The sequence below is a fragment of the Dunckerocampus dactyliophorus genome, chromosome 16 (assembly GCF_027744805.1).
Source record: "Dunckerocampus dactyliophorus isolate RoL2022-P2 chromosome 16, RoL_Ddac_1.1, whole genome shotgun sequence".
NCBI lineage: Eukaryota > Metazoa > Chordata > Actinopteri > Syngnathiformes > Syngnathidae > Dunckerocampus > Dunckerocampus dactyliophorus.
In genome coordinates, this window is record NC_072834.1 from 4,334,865 (window position 1) to 4,357,067 (window position 22,203).

At 39.0% G+C, this 22,203-nt stretch overlaps 1 protein-coding gene across 2 annotated transcripts in view; it reads left to right on the forward strand.

Moving 5' to 3' along the window:
• Positions 1–22,203, forward strand: part of opcml (opioid binding protein/cell adhesion molecule-like) — a 178,188-nt gene that overhangs the window by 21,547 nt on the left and 134,438 nt on the right. The gene's annotated exons all lie outside the window — the stretch shown is intronic.

Consider the following 22,203-nt stretch of genomic DNA (forward strand, 5'->3'; position numbering starts at 1 on the left):
TTTTTTATGCTCTCACTACGAAAACAATCCATTTCAAATAAATCTTACTTCGCAGAAATTCATTTATCACAGTTGGGTCTGGAACCACTACCACTGGAATGCCAAATCACAACAAAGTGATACATGCTTGGAGTGACAAATTGTGATACATTACTATGATAAACTACTAAAGGTATGGATGGCAGTACATCAGTCTATAAAAACTTGGTTTGGAGACCGAAGGGTCACCTCTTCAAGATCTGTTGTGATTCCAAAATGTTGACATTGGAAATCGTTGTTGGAGAGACGCAGTCCTCCATCTGGGAGCTTCGAGTAACCATTGGGAAAGACACCAAACAACTGAGTGTGACAACAAAGTGGAGCTCCCTTATTCTGACATCTTCCCCTCTGCGCAAGTGCCTTTGGAAACAACAGTGGATCTCTGTGTGCAATGCATGTAGCTAAAAGGTAAAGCTATAGAGAGCATTTTCCATCTGAAGATGAACATAACAAAGCATATTCCTAAATATTACAGCAATTGCTTTGTCAGGGAAAAGGGAAGTTGCATATTATCATAGAAAAGTGAATTAAATAAAGAATATGCAATCTATTAGTAGTTGTCAACAGTGCAGATACAAGCAAAGGGCAAGATCTTATTAATTAAGAACAACGCCACTGGAAAACCACATTCATATTCATTAGCACAAAACGGGATGTTAATATGTGAAAACAGAGATATTAACATAATAGCAATTTAGCGTACTCAAAATACACATACACATAAAAATAATAATAACCGTTGTAGTTGTTGATTTGCAAGTGCTACTTATCAGTTCTCATGTTTCCAAATGTATTAACCCATAAGAACCCAGACCCATTTCTGCTTCACAGAAAATGAGGGAGGATGTACCGCAGACCATGTGGAACACAGAACACACTTCTGGTGTTTTTTTTTTTTTAAATACTACTAATTAATATAAAATGTCTGCTGTTACATAGGGTATATGTTACATTGGGTATTCAAAGTAAATGTACGGTCGACCACAAGCGAATGGCGAAAAACTGCGAGTAATTGGACTGTCTTCTTGTCTTCACGGCAAGATCCCGGCTTTTCACAGGGTTTACATTCCGGAACCACCAACCAAAATCTGCGACTAATTGATACGCCCATAAAAATGTCTATTTTTGACACACGGCTCACTCCTCTCCCTCCAAAGCTCACCTTTAATGAATGATGACTGATGATGATTGACAAACAGGTGGAATCGGAGTCACTGTGTAGAATTTAGATACGTTTCACGTCTCACAGCCACTATGGTACGTTCAAGGACCGCCGAACAAAGGGTGAAATCTCAAAAAACCTTATCAGTGAAGCAATGAACTTGTAAATAATTGTGGGCTGTTTTAACAGTGGTGCATGTATTACATTATTACTGAGTTAGGGTGAATGAGATGGGTTTTCTGCAGTTTTCATTGCAATATTTCACAGCATAGTAAAGCATTATAATAATTTAATGGGTTTAAAATTGGGTTGAACAGTTCCCGTTGTTGAAATATTCCTGACTGTCTTCTGTGTTTAGGTTTCTGGACACGCTAACATTTGAAACATCTGTAACTTGGCGAGGGGAGAGCAGTAAACATATCGAGGACGTTGTTTGTGGTTTAGACTGTGTTGTTTATTTCTGGCCCTTATTACTCGTTGTACACTGTACCATTTGATGATTGTAAATTCAGAGAGAGATGAGAAGAGACACACATACAGGAAAGTAAATCTGCTGTGGACACAACTCCCGCAGATCTGTCAGTTACGCCGTGGTACACATTTTCAGTCTGACATTTGGACTGTATGCGGGCCCGTCAGAGAGTAATAAAATCCACTTTGTGTCAAAAAGGTATTTATGACATGTCTTGATTGATTTATGACCCCCTGTCATAAAAGTTTATGACATGCCCCTCCCCCCACCCCCCACCCCCCAACATCAAAGCGTTTTCACACCTATGTGACGAAGATCAAAGCGTTTTCACACCTACGTGACATGTTTATGACAGGGCAATAAAACAATAAAAGTTTATGACGGGCCAATAAAACAATAAAACATCAAAGTGTTTTCACACCTATGTGTCAGGGATCAAAGCATCAGGAAGCAATAAAATTTTATGGCATACCAATAAAACAATAAAAGTTTATGGCATACCAATAAAGCAATAAAACAAAACATCAAAGCATCAGGAAGCGGACATGCGGAAGTCATAAACGGACATCTGGACGCCATAAACCATGAAAGAATTTTCACACCTATGTGTCAGGGATCAAAGCATCAGGAAGCGGACATGCGGAAGTCATAAAACAAACAAACAATCATAAAATCATTCCCACGTGACTGTGTTTTCTTCCGGCTGCGTGTGGGGGAAGCCCCCATTCCCATACCCCTCCTTTCCTAACGACCCCCCCTCCACCCCCACCACCCCCCAAGACATCCTCCGGCCTTATCTGGGTGTGTCTCAGCATGTGTGACTGGGGCCCCCAATACCGCCCCCGCCGGCCTGTCTGTGTGTCAGGTTGTGTCTCAAACATGTAGTTTTCTCATTGAAACAATACAAGTAATACTGCTAAAACAGTCAAAGCATTGCATCCTTAGCTCACACGTCCCCATTCAAACCATTTAAATCCGCCATTTGCAAAGACAGTCAAAACACTGAAAACACTTTTTTTACCATAGTCTCATTGAAACAATAGAAATAATACTGCTAAAACAGTCAAAACATTACAACCTTAGCTCACACGTCCCCATTCAAACCATTTAAATCCGCCATTTGCAAAGACAGTCAAAACACTGAAAACACTTTTTTTACCATAGTCTCATTGAAACAATACAAGTAATACTGCTAAAACAGTCAAAACATTACAACCTTAGCTCACACGTCCCCATTCAAACCATTTCAATCAGCCAATTGCAAAGACAGTCAAAACACTGATCAAAACAACAGTCAAAACACTGAAAACACTTTTTTTCCACATTCTCATTGAAACAATAGAAATAATACTGCTAAAACAGTCAAAACATTACAACCTTAGATACCAGTCTTTCTACTACAGCTATTTTGTTAAAAATTATATTTTTTAAGAAAATGCCATGATTACCTGTCAGCCGTCCATCCACCAACCTTGTTTCTTCAATAGCAAAGTACAAATGACACATCTAGGCCACTCCCTCATGCATCTAGACCACTCCCCCCAGCCAGCTGATACAATTACTGTTGAAAAATCACAGCTATCAGCTTGACCCCTTGGCGTTAAAACAGACTTTATACATGAAAGCAAATAAAGGTGATATAGAGAGTCAGAGTCAGGAAGCTGTAAAAAACATGAAACCTTGGGACAACTATCTTATCACCCCCCCATGACTTATCAACTGTGGATCATTACAATCATCTCTAAGTACCCAAATACAAGAATGTACTATATTCTCTTTATTTCCTTAGTTCCAAACGCGTACCAGTATACTGCAAGTACCCAAATACAAGAATGTACTATATTCTTTATTTACAACACAGTAGCAGTATACTGCAAGTACCCAAATACAAGAATGTACTATATTCTATTTATTTATTTATTTCCAAACGTAGTAGCAGTATACTGCAAGTACCCAAATACAAGAATGTACTATATTCTATTTATTTATTTATTTCCAAATGCAGTACCAGTATACTGCAAGTACCCAAATACAAGAATGTACTATATTCTTTATTTCCAAATGCAGTACCAGTATACTGCAAGTACCCAAATACAAGAATGTACTATATTCTTTATTTCCAAATGCAGTACCAGTATACTGCAAGCACCCAAATACAAGAATGTACTATATTCTTTATTTCCAAATGCAGTACCAGTATACTGCAAGCACCCAAATACAAGAATGTACTATATTCTATTTATTTATTTATTTTGAAACGCATCAGGCTTTGCCCCCTTTACCTAGTCTTTGTGAAGCTTTGATCAACAGGGCTCCTCTTGGAACTTCTTCTCCTGGCTTGTTTGTCATGAATGAACACCCTGACTCGGGTCCATTTGGTGTGACTTCTCTCGGGAGTCCATCCTGGCCGCATCTCCATTTGGTCTGCTTTCTTATGTTAAAATGTTTTGCATCTCAGCATGATGTATTGGACTTGTAGAGCTTTCCTCACACAGCCATGCTATCCCTGCAGCGTCTTATCTTTTAATCAGCACGCTAGTGTTATGAAGGACTAAAGGAAGGTAGACTTGCAACCATTTGGGCTCTGTTAATAAAAATAAAAAGTCTAGAACATACTGTATAAAGGTGATCTAAAACAATAGATAGTGACTTTGTTAGGTATGTGTCCTTCTGAAAGCCTTTCCTACAAAGGAGTGTCTTGATTGAAAAGTGTGAGTGTTGGTCATTAGCAAACCTGATTGTCCTGATGCATACATTTGACATTACAGGGCCAATTCCTCCCCCTAAAGTGGATGCAAATACTGTACATACTGTATGTTGGCTAACAGAAAGACACGCATATACTGTTTACATATGACCAATATTATATTTATTATCCCTATGTATATATTGTTAGAGGTTGTTATTATTGTTATTCATTGTCTAGTTGTCCAGATATGATGTTTTGTATGAGTTCTATTGATTATTTTCATTGTGTCCTTTTTAATCACAGTTAATTAGTACATATGTGTACTATTCATTTTGACTTCTCTTTTACTTCTTTCTTCATTTTTCTTTTTATTACAGTTACAACACGGCGTTCAAGGGGTTGGTAATGACACAATATATGCATGCTACCCGTGCATTCTGTATGAAATCCTACAGAAGTACTGATATGATGCTACTTCAGTTACACATTTGACGAATACATCACTAGCAGCAACTTTAAAGGTTCTTTCAGTTAGATATGCGTATGTGCCTGATAGGACAGGATGCTCCATTTGTTGTATAATGTATAATCATGCCATTCTCTCAGCAGGGGTCGTAAGCACAATACGCTTTTTTTATTTATTTAATTTCCAAACACATTGCCGGTATACTGTAAGCATTCAAATACTAAAGCAGAGACATTATTTGATTAAAAAAACAAACCAACAAACATGCCCTGACTTGTCTCCAGGACATGGGGGGCCTCAGGAGGCAGGCTATGCTTCCTCAATCTCCACCCCCTTTCGACAGATACCCGAAAAACCATCCGCTGTACTCACGACATTCTACAACCATTTGGGCTCTGTTAATACAAATAAAAAGTCTAGAACATACTGTATAAAGGTGATCTAAAACGATAGATAGTGACTTTGTTAGGTATGTGTCCTTCTGAAAGCCTTTCCTACAAAGGAGTGTCTTGATTGAAAAGTGTGAATGTTGGTCATCAGCAAACCTGATTGTCCTGATGCATACATTTGACATTACAGGGCCAATTCCTCCCCCTAAAGTGGATGCAAATACTGTACATACTGTATGTTGGCTAACAGAAAGACACGCATATACTGTTTACATATGACCAATATTATATTTATTATCACTATGTATCTATTGCGCTTAATGCACCCGGAAAGATTGGTTAGAGGTTGTTATTATTGTTATTCATTGTCTAGTTGTGCAGATATGATGTTTTGTATGAGTTCTATTAATTATTTTCATTGTGTCCTTTTTAATCACAGTTAATTAGTACATATGTGTACTATTCATTTTGACTTCTCTTTTACTTCTTTCTTCATTTTTTCTTTTTATTACAGTTACAACACGGCGTTCAAGGGGTTGGTAATGACACAATATATGCATGCTACCCGTGCATTCTGTATGAAATCCTACAGAAGTACTGATTTTTTTATTTATTTAATTTCCAAACACATCGCCGGTATACTGTAAGCATTCAAATACTAAAGCAGAGACATTATTTGATTAAAAAAACAAACCAACAAACATGCCCTGACTTGTCTCCAGGACATGGGGGACCTCAGGAGGCAGGCTATGCTTCCTCAATCTCCACCCCCTTTCCACAGATACCCGAAAAACCATCCGCTGTACCCACTACATTCTACTGTCATCTGGAACTTGATTGAGAGAAGGAGACTCTTTTTCCCCCAACCCTTATTTAATTCAACATGGCGCAGCAGAGGTCTTCAGGTAATATTCACCCTTTACTGATTACCACAAACCCATCATCCATCATTGGAGAACATTCCTATAATAAGAAATTCCTATGTAAAACACTATTGTCTAAACATTGACTAATATCTGTTTTTAAAGAGTGCTCATTAGATATAGAATATCATGTGTAGATATATATGTACTGTATGATATAGATTTCCTTTTCATCTCTGACATTATCTTAAAATATGCTTGATACTACTGTGTTGCCGGGCAAATTCGTAAGACCACTGGTAAACAACAGATGCATTACCCATAGCAAAACATACTTTCTCATCAATACAGTTAATCTTGTTGTTTGTTTTATTTCTAATGTCATTATTTTCTTTATAATCATACAGGAATCATCAAGGATCCACACAATAAGACGGCTGAATGCACCAACCTCGACAATGTCCCTACAACTTGGGGTTATGCCGACAATGAATCGACCTACGTGCCCGTTTATCGGCACGACGACGTAACCCCGTCTGAAGACGTTGGAAGGGCGACAAGATTCACTGCAAACATCATCACCCTCTTCCAAACCTTACTGAAAAAATGTTTGAATCAGGTAGCGTGGGAAATAGCACGATCTGAATGCAACGGCTGCATCATAGAACATCCAAGCCAGTTGCAGCATTCCTGTCTCAATGAACGAGGAAGAGTCTTTTACATCAACCACTACAGTAGGGTAGTTGACAGCGTTTTCCGTCCTACCCTGACAACCGCACTTCAGCAGCTGTCATGTGTAGAACCAGGATACGTTGTTATAAGTACAGAGAGACTTCTTGGTGCTGCCGAAGCAATAATACACGACCTGATGGAGAAAGCATGCTTTGGTCGCACTCAGGACGACGATGAGGAGCAAGGAAACGAGCCCTCACATAGAAAAATATCCATGGCTTTCTTGACATGGTTACACTAAAAACCATGTGTCTTCTTTTGTTTTTATTAACTTTTATATCTCTTTTATACAAAAATGTACATTTTTTATATGTAGGATTACCTCACTTATGTACTTCAAATGACAAATGTATTCCTTTGTTTTATCCTGTCACGGTTAGGTACTGCAATGGGGGGCGCTACTGCTCCAATGACCTATTTCCCTTCCCCCACTTCCTGCTCAGCCATGGATGCTAATTGTCCATTGTTTTTCCGAGACTGCGTACACGCGTGCGTTCCTGTGCTTTCCCCTTGTTTCTTTTTTTCCTGGCTCAAACAACAATTGTTAAGTATATAGATTTTTTCTGCGTGTTTGCGTGTGTACAGTTTTCGCTGGTTGGTGTTCTTATATTTTTGGGTGAAAAAGCATCATTTACATCCAAGGATGGAGACCACCTTTAATCGTCAATAAAAGAGTTCTTTAAAAACTATGCCTCTATTTCCTCATTCGCTTTTCAATAAGCACAATCTTCCAACAACACGTCTTCATTGCATTATGAACACGAACATTTGTAGAGTGACGACGAGCGTCGGACAGTACAGTGACATAAAAGGCTTTGCAGAAGTATGAAAGTGTGAAACTAACGTTTGCCTTCCTTACTGTGTTACCAATGCTAACCAGGCTACATAGAAAATCAATACAAATAAGTAATTACATTTCTCAATCAAAAACTATCACATGCAACTGCAGAATGAACTTGATCGGTACGTGAAATCATTTGCTGCTCAAATCTGAACGTAAAGAATGAGAAGTGCTGTGTGTCACCTTATCCACAGAGATGAATACATCAACTGTTGGCAACTTGGATTGCATAAAAAAAGAAAAGTTTAAAAACCTTGTCACTGTTTTCTGACCCATTATTAAAATGTAATGTGCACTTTTTTATTATGTACTGCTTTTTAGGATGTGTGAGTCCTGCTTTCAGTGCATCACAATTATTGAAATTCACTGACCTGCTACAACTCCTATCCAAACTACCCTCTACTACTACAATATTTTTTTCTCAACAGCGAAATAAGAGGGAACAATTGTACTTAAAATATTTGCATGCAAAAACAACACAAGGTTTTGTGTTGTTTTTGCACAATTGTACTTAAAATATTTGCATGCAAAAACAACACAAGGTTTTGTGTTGTTTTTGCATGCAAATATTTTAAGTACAATTGTTCCCTCTTATTTCGCTGTTGAGAAAAAAATATTGTAGTAGTAGAGGGTAGTTTGGATAGGAGTTGTAGCAGGTCAGTGAATTTCAATAATTGTGATGCACTGAAAGCAGGACTCACACATCCTAAAAAGCAGTACATAATAAAAAAGTGCACATTACATTTTAATAATGGGTCAGAAAACAGTGACAAGGTTTTTAAACTTTTCTTTTTTTATGCAATCCAAGTTGCCAACAGTTGATGTATTCATCTCTGTGGATAAGGTGACACACAGCACTTCTCATTCTTTACGTTCAGATTTGAGCAGCAAATGATTTCACGTACCGATCAAGTTCATTCTGCAGTTGCATGTGATAGTTTTTGATTGAGAAATGTAATTACTTATTTGTATTGATTTTCTATGTAGCCTGGTTAGCATTGGTAACACAGTAAGGAAGGCAAACGTTAGTTTCACACTTTCATACTTCTGCAAAGCCTTTTATGTCACTGTACTGTCCGACGCTCGTCGTCACTCTACAAATGTTCGTGTTCATAATGCAATGAAGACGTGTTGTTGGAAGATTGTGCTTATTGAAAAGCGAATGAGGAAATAGAGGCATAGTTTTTAAAGAACTCTTTTATTGACGATTAAAGGTGGTCTCCATCCTTGGATGTAAATGATGCTTTTTCACCCAAAAATATAAGAACACCAACCAGCGAAAACTGTACACACGCAAACACGCAGAAAAAATCTATATACTTAACAATTGTTGTTTGAGCCAGGAAAAAAAGAAACAAGGGGAAAGCACAGGAACGCACGCGTGTACGCAGTCTCGGAAAAACAATGGACAATTAGCATCCATGGCTGAGCAGGAAGTGGGGGAAGGGAAATAGGTCATTGGAGCAGTAGCGCCCCCCATTGCAGTACCTAACCGTGACAGGATAAAACAAAGGAATACATTTGTCATTTGAAGTACATAAGTGAGGTAATCCTACATATAAAAAATGTACATTTTTGTATAAAAGAGATATAAAAGTTAATAAAAACAAAAGAAGACACATGGTTTTTAGTGTAACCATGTCAAGAAAGCCATGGATATTTTTCTATGTGAGGGCTCGTTTCCTTGCTCCTCATCGTCGTCCTGAGTGCGACCAAAGCATGCTTTCTCCATCAGGTCGTGTATTATTGCTTCGGCAGCACCAAGAAGTCTCTCTGTACTTATAACAACGTATCCTGGTTCTACACATGACAGCTGCTGAAGTGCGGTTGTCAGGGTAGGACGGAAAACGCTGTCAACTACCCTACTGTAGTGGTTGATGTAAAAGACTCTTCCTCGTTCATTGAGACAGGAATGCTGCAACTGGCTTGGATGTTCTATGATGCAGCCGTTGCATTCAGATCGTGCTATTTCCCACGCTACCTGATTCAAACATTTTTTCAGTAAGGTTTGGAAGAGGGTGATGATGTTTGCAGTGAATCTTGTCGCCCTTCCAACGTCTTCAGACGGGGTTACGTCGTCGTGCCGATAAACGGGCACGTAGGTCGATTCATTGTCGGCATAACCCCAAGTTGTAGGGACATTGTCGAGGTTGGTGCATTCAGCCGTCTTATTGTGTGGATCCTTGATGATTCCTGTATGATTATAAAGAAAATAATGACATTAGAAATAAAACAAACAACAAGATTAACTGTATTGATGAGAAAGTATGTTTTGCTATGGGTAATGCATCTGTTGTTTACCAGTGGTCTTACGAATTTGCCCGGCAACACAGTAGTATCAAGCATATTTTAAGATAATGTCAGAGATGAAAAGGAAATCTATATCATACAGTACATATATATCTACACATGATATTCTATATCTAATGAGCACTCTTTAAAAACAGATATTAGTCAATGTTTAGACAATAGTGTTTTACATAGGAATTTCTTATTATAGGAATGTTCTCCAATGATGGATGATGGGTTTGTGGTCATCAGTAAAGGGTGAATATTACCTGAAGACCTCTGCTGCGCCATGTTGAATTAAATAAGGGTTGGGGGAAAAAGAGTCTCCTTCTCTCAATCAAGTTCCAGATGACAGTAGAATGTAGTGGGTACAGCGGATGGTTTTTCGGGTATCTGTGGAAAGGGGGTGGAGATTGAGGAAGCATAGCCTGCCTCCTGAGGTCCCCCATGTCCTGGAGACAAGTCAGGGCATGTTTGTTGGTTTGTTTTTTTAATCAAATAATGTCTCTGCTTTAGTATTTGAATGCTTACAGTATACCGGCGATGTGTTTGGAAATTAAATAAATAAAAAAATCAGTACTTCTGTAGGATTTCATACAGAATGCACGGGTAGCATGCATATATTGTGTCATTACCAACCCCTTGAACGCCGTGTTGTAACTGTAATAAAAAGAAAAAATGAAGAAAGAAGTAAAAGAGAAGTCAAAATGAATAGTACACATATGTACTAATTAACTGTGATTAAAAAGGACACAATGAAAATAATTAATAGAACTCATACAAAACATCATATCTGCACAACTAGACAATGAATAACAATAATAACAACCTCTAACCAATCTTTCCGGGTGCATTAAGCGCAATAGATACATAGTGATAATAAATATAATATTGGTCATATGTAAACAGTATATGCGTGTCTTTCTGTTAGCCAACATACAGTATGTACAGTATTTGCATCCACTTTAGGGGGAGGAATTGGCCCTGTAATGTCAAATGTATGCATCAGGACAATCAGGTTTGCTGATGACCAACATTCACACTTTTCAATCAAGACACTCCTTTGTAGGAAAGGCTTTCAGAAGGACACATACCTAACAAAGTCACTATCTATCGTTTTAGATCACCTTTATACAGTATGTTCTAGACTTTTTATTTGTATTAACAGAGCCCAAATGGTTGTAGAATGTCGTGAGTACAGCGGATGGTTTTTCGGGTATCTGTCGAAAGGGGGTGGAGATTGAGGAAGCATAGCCTGCCTCCTGAGGCCCCCCATGTCCTGGAGACAAGTCAGGGCATGTTTGTTGGTTTGTTTTTTTAATCAAATAATGTCTCTGCTTTAGTATTTGAATGCTTACAGTATACCGGCAATGTGTTTGGAAATTAAATAAATAAAAAAAGCGTATTGTGCTTACGACCCCTGCTGAGAGAATGGCATGATTATACATTATACAACAAATGGAGCATCCTGTCCTATCAGGCACATACGCATATCTAACTGAAAGAACCTTTAAAGTTGCTGCTAGTGATGTATTCGTCAAATGTGTAACTGAAGTAGCATCATATCAGTACTTCTGTAGGATTTCATACAGAATGCACGGGTAGCATGCATATATTGTGTCATTACCAACCCCTTGAACGCCGTGTTGTAACTGTAATAAAAAGAAAAATGAAGAAAGAAGTAAAAGAGAAGTCAAAATGAATAGTACACATATGTACTAATTAACTGTGATTAAAAAGGACACAATGAAAATAATCAATAGAACTCATACAAAACATCATATCTGGACAACTAGACAATGAATAACAATAATAACAACCTCTAACAATATATACATAGGGATAATAAATATAATATTGGTCATATGTAAACAGTATATGCGTGTCTTTCTGTTAGCCAACATACAGTATGTACAGTATTTGCATCCACTTTAGGGGGAGGAATTGGCCCTGTAATGTCAAATGTATGCATCAGGACAATCAGGTTTGCTAATGACCAACACTCACACTTTTCAATCAAGACACTCCTTTGTAGGAAAGGCTTTCAGAAGGACACATACCTAACAAAGTCACTATCTATTGTTTTAGATCACCTTTATACAGTATGTTCTAGACTTTTTATTTTTATTAACAGAGCCCAAATGGTTGCAAGTCTACCTTCCTTTAGTCCTTCATAACACTAGCGTGCTGATTAAAAGATAAGACGCTGCAGGGATAGCATGGCTGTGTGAGGAAAGCTCTACAAGTCCAATACATCATGCTGAGATGCAAAACATTTTAACATAAGAAAGCAGACCAAATGGAGATGCGGCCAGGATGGACTCCCGAGAGAAGTCACACCAAATGGACCCGAGTCAGGGTGTTCATTCATGACAAACAAGCCAGGAGAAGAAGTTCCAAGAGGAGCCCTGTTGATCAAAGCTTCACAAAGACTAGGTAAAGGGGGCAAAGCCTGATGCGTTTCAAAATAAATAAATAAATAGAATATAGTACATTCTTGTATTTGGGTGCTTGCAGTATACTGGTACTGCATTTGGAAATAAAGAATATAGTACATTCTTGTATTTGGGTGCTTGCAGTATACTGGTACTGCATTTGGAAATAAAGAATATAGTACATTCTTGTATTTGGGTACTTGCAGTATACTGGTACTGCATTTGGAAATAAAGAATATAGTACATTCTTGTATTTGGGTACTTGCAGTATACTGGTACTGCATTTGGAAATAAATAAATAAATAGAATATAGTACATTCTTGTATTTGGGTACTTGCAGTATACTGCTACTACGTTTGGAAATAAATAAATAAATAGAATATAGTACATTCTTGTATTTGGGTACTTGCAGTATACTGCTACTGTGTTGTAAATAAAGAATATAGTACATTCTTGTATTTGGGTACTTGCAGTATACTGGTACGCGTTTGGAACTAAGGAAATAAAGAGAATATAGTACATTCTTGTATTTGGGTACTTAGAGATGATTGTAATGATCCACAGTTGATAAGTCATGGGGGGGTGATAAGATAGTTGTCCCAAGGTTTCATGTTTTTTACAGCTTCCTGACTCTGACTCTCTATATCACCTTTATTTGCTTTCATGTATAAAGTCTGTTTTAACGCCAAGGGGTCAAGCTGATAGCTGTGATTTTTCAACAGTAATTGTATCAGCTGTCTGGGGGGAGTGGTCTAGATGCATGAGGGAGTGGCCTAGATGTGTCATTTGTACTTTGCTATTGAAGAAACAAGGTTGGTGGATGGACGGCTGACAGGTAATCATGGCATTTTCTTAAAAAATATAATTTTTAACAAAATAGCTGTAGTAGAAAGACTGGTATCTAAGGTTGTAATGTTTTGACTGTTTTAGCAGTATTATTTCTATTGTTTCAATGAGAATGTGGAAAAAAAGTGTTTTCAGTGTTTTGACTGTTGTTTTGATCAGTGTTTTGACTGTCTTTGCAATTGGCTGATTGAAATGGTTTGAATGGGGACGTGTGAGCTAAGGTTGTAATGTTTTGACTGTTTTAGCAGTATTACTTGTATTGTTTCAATGAGACTATGGTAAAAAAAGTGTTTTCAGTGTTTTGACTGTCTTTGCAAATGGCGGATTTAAATGGTTTGAATGGGGACGTGTGAGCTAAGGTTGTAATGTTTTGACTGTTTTAGCAGTATTATTTCTATTGTTTCAATGAGACTATGGTAAAAAAAGTGTTTTCAGTGTTTTGACTGTCTTTGCAAATGGCGGATTTAAATGGTTTGAATGGGGACGTGTGAGCTAAGGATGCAATGCTTTGACTGTTTTAGCAGTATTACTTGTATTGTTTCAATGAGAAAACTACATGTTTGAGACACAACCTGACACACAGACAGGCCGGCGGGGGCGGTATTGGGGGCCCCAGTCACACATGCTGAGACACACCCAGATAAGGCCGGAGGATGTCTTGGGGGGTGGTGGGGGTGGAGGGGGGGTCGTTAGGAAAGGAGGGGTATGGGAATGGGGGCTTCCCCCACACGCAGCCGGAAGAAAACACAGTCACGTGGGAATGATTTTATGATTGTTTGTTTGTTTTATGACTTCCGCATGTCCGCTTCCTGATGCTTTGATCCCTGACACATAGGTGTGAAAATTCTTTCATGGTTTATGGCGTCCAGATGTCCGTTTATGACTTCCGCATGTCCGCTTCCTGATGCTTTGATGTTTTGTTTTATTGCTTTATTGGTATGCCATAAACTTTTATTGTTTTATTGGTATGCCATAAAATTTTATTGCTTCCTGATGCTTTGATCCCTGACACATAGGTGTGAAAACACTTTGATGTTTTATTGTTTTATTGGCCCGTCATAAACTTTTATTGTTTTATTGCCCTGTCATAAACATGTCACGTAGGTGTGAAAACGCTTTGATCTTCGTCACATAGGTGTGAAAACGCTTTGATGTTGGGGGGTGGGGGGTGGGGGGAGGGGCATGTCATAAACTTTTATGACAGGGGGTCATAAATCAATCAAGACATGTCATAAATACCTTTTTGACACAAAGTGGATTTTATTACTCTCTCCCGTCCAGTTACTGCCTTACTGCACAAAAAGCCATGTTGTTGCAACACATACTAATTAGGGCTTAATGTTATTGTGCTTTCATGTCAATGTCAGTTTCAATGTCATTGCTCTTAATCTGAATGCACGTACTAGCATTATGGTGCATTCACATATCACTGTAATTGATGTAAGCCTTGCAAGTTTGCTTGAACATATTCAACCATCCCAGTAACTGTTTTTCACAGCAAGGAATTACATTCTAAACCCGATGTATTATACCAAGTGTTGACATATTGTCAGTCGTTAAGAAGGCTTTGCCAACCAAGATATCTTCAAAACACAATATGTCTTTGCAAGTAATGTCAGCAAAAAAGAACCAAGTGCTTTTTTTCAGAAATCAATTTTAGTACAGATCCACATTCACTTAATTAATCTCTATTACCCCGGATACTTGGAGACTGTGCCATCTCAGTGCATACCCACTATTATATAGAGCAAGTGTTGTGTTTAAATACAAAACAGTTTTTCTTTCTGTCAGAAATCTAAATGTGCCCTGAATGGAGCTTCTATTAAGCGATCATATTGCTAGAGTGTAGCATTATTACTTTGGGGGATTAATTATACTTTTTTTCATGACATGTTACTTAATTGTTTGAAAAGATAAACAACTGTTTCTGGTCCAGTTGTTTGGTGGCAACAAATACTTTAGGGAATGTAACAAATAGAGATTTGAGTTGTGTTAGGGGTACCCATGCAGAACAGGCAAATTATGCTATCCCTGATCATTTCTTTCCAGACAATTCTATGTTGTTTTACACTTGCAGTCTGTTAGGTCTCTTATCTCAAAAGAAAAATCCATCACACTGTCTGTAAGACTGTGGGCCAAAATATGGTGATATTCCTTTTTAGACAACGATTAGAAAAGCTTGGTCAAGTTTATATTCACCTGCCAAAACCACTGGCCATATGCAGGGGAAGATAATGTGCGCTTCCAAGACTGCCGTCCAAATAATTCCAGAGGATTAGCTTCCTAACTGTCATCTTTGCCTTGCTCAGCCTGGTATTCGGTGACTTGCTGACTCCCTGAACAGACTTCAACCTCTGACTTTAAAAGGCTTATAGCAAAGCTTACCCCCCCCCACCCCTGTTAACCCCTTTATCTGGCGTGGAACCATATTTGTAGCTTCCCTTTCTGTCACAAAATAGTACGCTCTCTGTGTACATAAACAGAGCCATATTATAATGGTAAAACCAAATAGTAATACAGTGGAACCTCGGTTAGTGTACTCCCCATTGTGTACATTTTCTTGTTAGTGTACAATATGGTGTGCGTCTTGTCGTGTTATTAATTCAGTGCGTGAGCCAAACTGCGTTCTTAATGTATTTTTTAAATTACAAAATGTCCTTGTTAGCAGCCTATTTGCTTGCTAATTCCGGAATCAGAAGTCACCTCCATCGCCCATACTTCATTGATAACTAACACAGTTACACCCCAAAGTCTCAAAAATGTTAACACAAAACACAATTGTATCGTTTCACAATTATAGCTTAACATATAAATGACAAATGAAAGGCATAAATGAACATTTAAGGTTACTTTTACCTGAAGACGGGACAAAGACATGATTTGGTGTTTTGCCAAGCTTTTTATAACGTTCATTTTCCCTGCAATGGCGATGGTTTTCCTTCTCTTTGTCGCACTGTCCCTTGGGCGACTTAATGAAGTCCAACACGTATAAGCGGGCGAGTCTCGTGTTTACGGACCAAAGTTTTGTTTTAAATTAATTTATGGTACTGCGTTTGTAACCACAAAATGTTGTAACACGGAAAGTTGTCAAGTTGAATTACTGTCTTTTAATTATTTCATCGAATGAATTCAAAGAGCTGAAATTGAACTGTATGGAAAATGTGGAATTATGTCTAGGAATGTCCGATAATATCAGCTTCCTGCTATATAATATCGGTATCGAGTTTTTCCCTATAATGAAAGCCGATTTAGCCATGATGCCTCAATACTTTACACCAGGAGATGGTGGACATCTCTGTAACTTCAATCTGAGCGGCATTTGTGGGCGTGTTTCTATGGAGAGTTTGGGAGTTTGTGGACTTAGTTGCCCCGTGTGCTGGCGGAGGTGAGTCCGTTCGCCGTGGCAGGCAATACGCCGATGCTTTGCTTGGTTGTGTTCGGGATGGCAGGGCGTGGTGAGTTGTCGGGGCACCGCTGGTGGTGGGAGGTGGGGTGGCGGTAATGTGGAGGGGCGCTGAGGTCGTGGCGGGCGGACATGGTGGACCCTCAAAGCCGCATTTTGCCATGCCCGGTCGCGGGTAATTCTTGACTGTTTGCTTGCGCGAGTTGTGCAGTGTTGTTTGCGGCCACATTGAGAGGCTATTTGCTGAAGCTCTATCGATTGGCTTCACAGCGGATGTGTGTTTAAATAGATAGAAAACACCTTTGGTTTTCGTCGACTAAAACTGGACGAAAACTATCACATATAAAACTGACTAAAATGTGACAAAAACAAGAAGCATTTTTGTCCGAAAGACTAAGACTAAAAATAAAATGGCTGCCAAAAACAACACTGGTTGGAGGGGCTGATGAAGTGTTAGCTTTCAAACAAGTTTGTGGCATTCTTGGACTGCTTGCTTGTTTTCCACTTTTGCCACATTTAAGTGCTTTTGGTTTTTATGGTCTTCTGTTTTCCTGAAATTGGTTTAGCTGAGCTTTTACCTGACGTTCTTCTGATTACGTGGATGTATAGAATGTGTGCACTGACGCAAGCGTCGCTTAGCAGTTACCATAGCAACACACATACAACCACGCTGCCCCTGTACTGGGGTCTAGTGGTTTTAAGCGTTTGACAAATAGGCAGAAAAGACAACTGCCTCCCTCCTTCCTTTGCACTCTCAGGTACCAATGCAGTCGCTGTAGCTCCATGATGTCAGATTTGAGAGGCTCGTGAGAGTAAAGCTATATCTGTGCATGCTTGTAATGAGCGGCTGTGATTGATCCCTGAAGCCTAATCTTTCCTGACCTGACGCTGACATCCTGGCATGCGCTCCCTTTATCTTCAGCAATCTTTTTGAGTCGGTGCTTTCCAGAAAATCTGACATTCACGAGAACCACTCCCTGTTGGTTAAACATCCGCGCTTAATAGTTACAGGCAGATTTATTTCATGCACCAATAGTAATCAGTCCATCAGTAATTGAGATATCCCTCTGATATTTGCGACTCCTAATGTAGCAGAAAATGTACTTTAAATGTACTCTCTTGTCACTGCTGGGGCTGACATTTAGTCGATTTATGGGGAAAATATAAATAATGGATAAAACTGTTTTTTTCTCTTGTGCTTGTACATTGTGTTCAGTCTTTTTATAGGGCATAACTGTTTATAGTCCATATGCAGTGTTCGTATGAAAGACAGACTATATGCCGAATGGCAATAATCACCATTCCATACTTCACACAGTAAATAGACAGCTCTGACTTTGGCTTAATTCAATTGTGGATCACCAGGCAATTAGACGGGTCCCAGGGGAGAAAGAAAAAAGGTAACGATGGAGATGGATTGAGAAAGACAAGGAGACAGAGAGAAAGCGAGGGAGGAAAGCTGCAGAAAGACACACTGTTGTCGAACGGAAAAAAGGGTAAGCCTTTATTACTTACGCAATGGGGAAATTAAGGTTTCACAAAACAAAAACAAGTATTAAAAAACTACAACATCTACAGTATGTACAGTTGTCCTTCGTTTATAGTGGTTTATTGGGTCCAGACCCGGCCGCGATAAATTAATTTCCACAATATAGGATTCAATGCTAATAAATTGAATATTTTTATAGTTACAGCATAGAAAACCTGTTTATGATTTTCTAAATACGGTTTTTAACATTAGAGCCCTCTAGACATGAAATAACACACCTATAGTCACTTTTACACTCCTATTATTCTTTGTTTGCAATACATTGCTCAACTCTTATGCTGAAGGGAGTCAAGACAGATGCTAGCTAGCAAGCAAGCTAGTGAGCTAACCAGTCAGCCTTGACTTTATTTCTTCTAAACTTAAGAATTCAAAAATGTGCCACTTCCACACAATGAGAGGATAACTTTTTTTCACTCTGGCATGTCAGACACGGCATGGCTGACTTCGTGCAGTGTTAAGGTAATGTAATGTATGTTAGTGACCCAATGTTTTGTGTCATTACCGCCGCCTAGTGACCAGAATACTACATATCACTTGTTTTTCAATGTCTACCTCGAAACAGCCGTCATTTATTCATTAATTTCAGGAAACGAGGGGGAGCGGTAATCGAACCAAGGTATTGCGAGTATTAGAGATGAAATTCTCCACAACCTCCTAAAGGTCAAAGCACCACTTTGGAAAATTAATTAAGCCAATTTCATCTCCCCCTTGCGTGTTCTTTAATCTCCAGTTATGAGAAGGAAAAAAGACTCTCACACCAAATTAGATTTACAAAATGTATTGAAGAATAAGTCAAACATAATACAGTCAAACCTGTCTATAGCGGCCACTAAAGGGAAACGGCAAAAATGGCCGCTATAGGCAGGTGGCTGTTATAGACAGGTTGGCGGCCATTTTGAATTTGTGCGCACACATATTAAAATGTCTGTGATTAGATGCTTGTTGTGTTTGCAGATACATATAATTATACTGTTACATGTTGACCAGTAGAGGGCACTGTGGGACTGCGGATAAAAGTTGTAAAGAACAACTAGGCTTGTTATTATACACCACCCACAGAACAAAGCTGTGCTACTATATATACGGCAGTATATACGGTATATATACAAAATGGGTGGCCGCTGGCCGCGTTAGACAGGTGACCGCTATACACAGGGTCTATAACACGTAAATTTTCTGCGGGGGATTTTTCAGTGGCCGCTATAGGCAGGTGGCCGTTATATACAGGTGGCCGCTAAGACAGGTTTGACTATAATTGAAAAATAAGTCAGACAGGATATGTTTTGCAGTTTTACAGAGCCCTGGACCCCGTTTCATTCACCTGTTCCCCGGTCTTCCGGCCGAATGAAAGAGAGTCTCGATCGATAGGCCCATATGTCATTTTATACTTGTTTTGCTCAGACCATTTGCCTCAGTCTCTCCAAAGATAACTTTCTCCTGGATTCCTTGACGAAGCTTGTGACGCCAGCAGACGATAGCCGGCTCCTTCGCTGACCCGATAACACTTACTGTAGTTGTTGACATAAAGAAAACACTCTCTTTTTCCGCCTACTTCAAGGCTCAGGCCAGTAATCTATCCGTTTTGACTACATTCTGGACAATATCTGGCTGGTGTAAGCTGTAGCAAACAGTATTTCTGTTTAACGTTTGACACGCTTAAACAGATGTTCATCTAATCAGCTAATTCTTTAATAAAGCATTATTTCTATAAACTACGTGTAATCTTTCACTAAGTTATTAGATTAATTGATTAAACAGATATATCTATACTGTACTTGTTTTAAGGCACTCAACAATAATTCAATTAATAAACATCAATGCAAACAGTTATTCTAAAATCAACTTGTAATAATTATTTACCCACTCAGCAAATTTATTTTTTCCTACACGAGGGGCGACTGTACATACAGTACTGTTCAGGTGATCATGGGCTCTTATTAATTTTGGGCCCTTGATGATTTATTTGGAAGGTTCATTTTCCGGGATGGGATGATAATACAGTGGAACCTACTGTAGATACAGATAGTGGTGTACTCCCTACCCAGCACCCTCCACTGACTATTAAAGGAGCTGCTGTGGAAAGAGTGAGTAGGACAATAGGACAAAGTTCCTGAATGTGTCGAGAGCCTTTCCTTGAGCACAAACACCACATCACTGGCCAAGAAAGCCCAGCAGCGCTTCCATTTCCTCCACAAACTCAGCAGAGCCAAAGGCTCTGTTGCACCCATCATGTGCTATTTCTACTGTGACAATGCAGTGATCCTATCCAGCTGCATCACTGATTGGTACAGAAGCTGTACCGCTTCCAACAAACAGACCTTGCAGCGCATAGTTAGAGCAGCTGAGAGGACCACTGACGCCCCTCTCCCCTCCTTCCAGGACATCTATAATCCATGCTTGACCAGCAGAGCATTCACTATTACACAGGACCCCGCCCACCCCTCACATCACCTCTTCAGCTTCATCCATCAGGCTGTCAGGATGCTGAACTCTATCCCAGCTTTTCCCCCACTTACCCCCTGCTCCTGCACCGATAACTCTGGACTACGCCCCCCCCCACGGCATGACCCACAAACTTCACACTTCATCCGCGACCCTAATGAGGACAAGCGCTATAGAAAATTAATATGAATGAATCAAGCATATCGTATTTGCAATTATGGAGGAAGCAGAACGCTGAGAACCATAATGTCGAAAATGCAGAAAATATGTTTTCCTGAATTAATTTATTACTATTTAATATGTATGATTATATTTATCACTAATACATATTGTATAATCTGTATTTACACTATGATTTAATTACACCGTTTTGTCTTTATTTACGCTTATAGTTATTTCAGCATTTAATGACCTGTTTATTTATTATACATTCTATATTCTTTTCTTCCAAAATTAGAAAAACATTGTCAGTGTGAATATGTGTGAACAAAGTACAGAAGTAGTTAAGGTTAGGATGACATAACCTCTGCTTCTTCCTACTGCTTTCCGGGCATGTTGAATTGTGGAAGTGTAACCGTAACGTGTTGCTTATTGTAATATTTCTAAGCATGTTTGAATCCAACTAAACCATCTCCATAATATTTGAGTAATTACTTGTAACAGTAGAAGTACATTCAATTGTCAGTGCTGCTACAACGCGCCCCTGCTTCACAGACCTGTATAACAAGACAGCTTATTATTCATCTTGCAAAGTTATTGTTTTGATCTCTCCTGCCGCCCTCGCTCTGTAGTCTTCTCTTGTAAACAGTCATCATTCCTGACTATCCTGTGAACATAGTGGACCATTTAGGAGCTAACAAGCAAGTTATTTCCTGCAGGAGCTGAACAGCTGGATAAATATAGTAAATAATGGCCTTTTCAGGTAGACAAAAATACATTTCTCTCTCCTGCATATGCATAAAAGCTGCTGAGGTTCTTCAGTGTAGTTCAATCATAGGGATTTTGTCAACATTAGGCAAGAAGGCCAGAACTCCTAACATCTTGCTGTGAGACAACAGCGCTAACCACTCCAACTCATAACCAATTCCTCATATCTCCTTAGTATGGCATATTTCAAACTTAACTGTACTGGATTACTGTACCTCAGGTTCAAGTTCATTTGCTTGAAAAAAAATCCAGATGGCTAAACATCACGTTTAGAGGAACAAATTAAAAAAGCAATATCCTCACATTCCAGTTGCTGAATCCTTCATGGTGACAAATAGATCGAGGTGTGTGAGAATGATTTATTGGGTACCAAACGAGCTATTTCCACAACTGCCCGCAGGATGCAGAGTTTACTGTCCTCTAATTCCTCACGCCAAACGGGGTAGAGAAATGACAGTGAAAGCTGTGTGAGTGGCTAATCAATACCGTATTTATGACGAGTGTGGAGACAGCCACGCTCACTTGCAAGCACAACAAGCCTTCCATCAATACACCCAGGTGTTGGTTTTCTGTACAGAGAAAACGAACATTGCTTTATTTAGATCACCTTGAACATCTCAGTCAATACATATGGAAGAAAAGTGTTTTCAAATGCACTT